General features: G+C 33.7%; 1 non-coding gene across 1 annotated transcript; it reads left to right on the top strand.

Moving 5' to 3' along the window:
- Nucleotides 1-1,955: 1,955 nt before the first annotated feature.
- On the top strand, nt 1,956-2,120 carry LOC142242127 (U1 spliceosomal RNA). The gene has a single exon (XR_012723989.1). It is a non-coding gene; the product is annotated as a U1 spliceosomal RNA (small nuclear RNA).
- The last annotated feature ends 581 nt before the right edge of the window (nt 2,121-2,701 follow it).

The raw sequence follows: 2,701 nt of genomic DNA, 5'->3' as shown, positions 1-2,701 counted from the left end.
AGTTAAAAGTAGAATATTAACCCTAGACTGTCAGCCTTTGCCAAAATGACGACGCGTAATTTCATATTCGATCTAAAATGCATTTTAGTCGATTGGGAAATGATAAAGTTAAATTATGCTAATTCAACCATTATATGAATTATTTTATACTTATTAAAAACAAATTGAATAAGAAAATAAATTCAAGAATTCAAGCACGTTAGTGTACAAAAAATAAGGATGACTTTCCAGGGTTAAAAAAATCGGTATTTCTCGTATCTCTTCTTAATAATGTCTGTGACATTTTTAAGTGTTTCAAAGCTTCCCGAATGAATATTGAAAGTGAATTGAACTCAATATTGAACCGGGCAGTACTTATTGATAACGAAGAATTTCATAAATTTTTCCGAACTTTCAGAAATGAAATTGGGAAACCATAAATTAGGTTACGATAAAGTGGCAGCCCGATTTGATTCAGGCCTACTTAGACTATCCAGTCCATTATGATAAATGCGAAACCATATTTTTCATGCAAGTAAAAGGGCAGCCTGCTTGTAGGTTTACTCTTTCCCCTTATCTTTCCGTTATTAGAACCGAAATCGCAATAAGTTTCTCATACCTCATTCTGAATTGCAAATAATATTATGGGTGATATTACTTAGAGAAGTTTTTAAATATGTTACCTGAATTGCTGCGAAGAAAATCATTATAAACAAAAAATTTGAGATTTAACATCTGCATTATTGAGATTTAACATCTGTATTAGAGGCATGATCGCCCCTTTTAAACCCTATGTTCTTCGATGCAAAGATTATAGAAGAGGAAGATGGGAGTTTGGCTACTGAGCACATCAAACCATTTACCACATTAGTTTAATACTCGAACCAAACGCGTATACGACAAGTATTGGCATAGCATTAAAATGCAAATAAAAAGAAATTAAGAGCACGAAATAAATTCCCATAAAGGGGAAAATGTAATTTTTTTGTTGTTGCCTAAAATTAAACATTGTTTCATTAAGAAAATTACATTTTTCATTTAAAAAATGAAAACTAAAAACAACAAAAAGATTACAAACATGTATTAAACTAATCTGGTAAATGCAACAATCTCCCATCTTCCCATCGCAAGCCAATCTCCCATCTTCCTCAAATCTATAATCTTTGCTTCGATGATCGTTGAATTTATTTGTTGACATGAGTCATTTAAACTGAATCAAGTAAATTTAAACCTCCAACAAATGGTGGTCGCAATCATTAGAGTCCATTAAGTGACAGGCGAATTCAACTACTGGAAATTTTTATTTATGAAAATATTATTTTATGAAACAAATTATACCTTGGAAGGTACCCCAATTGTATATTACCAAATTAATTTCAGTTCGTTTAAGTGGAAGGAGGTTCAATATATTTTCGTAAAACTTGGAAACACACCCATTTTCAAAGACAACTTTTTTCGACAAACATTTTATATTAGAATGACAATAACGACGTGCTGACTTTGTCTTCGAGAGCTATAGCATTGCTAGTCAGTGCTGCCGCTAGTGAAAAATTGAGTGAATTAGATTTTGGACAAAAGTGGAGTAGATTGAATAAAATTGAAGTAGCATACATGTTTGAAAACAAAACAATAGAATTCATTTTACAAAAAGTGAAGCAGATTTTTGGAAGAAGGAGTGACAAAGTATATTTTGTGAAAATGAAGCAAAATACTTCGATTGATGTAGTGGCGGCAGCACTGTTGCTAATACTAAATTGATGTGTTGAGTTCTTAATACCTTAATGCACACGAAGAACATGAATTCTCTTGGGGTTGTTTGTGCGCACGTCATCGCAAACAACCACTAATTTCTGTAGCTTAAATAACACTTCAAAAACTTACCTTCAATGTACATTGAGTTCTGTGTACATTACAATAATTCTCATATGGTTCGTGTGCCATATCGGATAAAATGTCAGCATATGGCTGTGAAAAGCATACTTACCTGGCGTAGGGGTTACCGTGATCACGAAGGCGGTTCCCCCGGAGTGAGGCTCGATCATTGCACTTACGATTGAGTTGACCTCCGCGATTATTCCTAATGTGAATAACTCGTGCGTGCAATTTTTGATAGCCGGGAATGGCGTTCGCGCCGTCCCGATTTTTAAAATAAATTTCATTAAAAAAGCTATTTTAAGTAAAAGAACAAGGGGGTTGTAGTACGAGGGCGGTTCGGAAACTTCTTAACCTATCAATGAAAGAGAATAGTTAGTTTTTCAAAAATATTTTTATTTTTCAATATAATCTCCTGAAACTTCAATACACTAGTCCAACTCTTTTCTAGCAATTCTATCCAGTGCTGCCGCTACTACTTCAATCGAAGTATTTTGCTTCATTTTCACAAAATTAACTTCGTCACTCCTTCTTCCAAAAATCTGCTTCACTTTTTGTTCTGCTTCAAATTTTAAAATTTTTCCCCATATTACCTAATTGTTTTTCCTATTCCTTTAATTACGATCAACATAGCGGTTTTAATCATTGAATTATTAACCGATGTGGACCAATTTTTGCACAGTTTTTAGAGACCATATACTTACACCATGTACCATGTTCTCTTAGAGGCTCCGCAAGCCAAATCGGGGGATCAGTTTATATGGGAGCTATATATAATTATGGACCGATGTGGACCAATTTTTGCATGGTTGTTAGAGATCATATGCTGAAACCATGTACCAAATTTCAG

This window comes from Haematobia irritans, chromosome 5, assembly GCF_050003625.1.
Source record: "Haematobia irritans isolate KBUSLIRL chromosome 5, ASM5000362v1, whole genome shotgun sequence".
NCBI lineage: Eukaryota > Metazoa > Arthropoda > Insecta > Diptera > Muscidae > Haematobia > Haematobia irritans.
The sequence above is the reverse complement of the archived record's forward strand: the minus strand, read 5'-3'. Positions and strand labels throughout refer to the sequence as shown.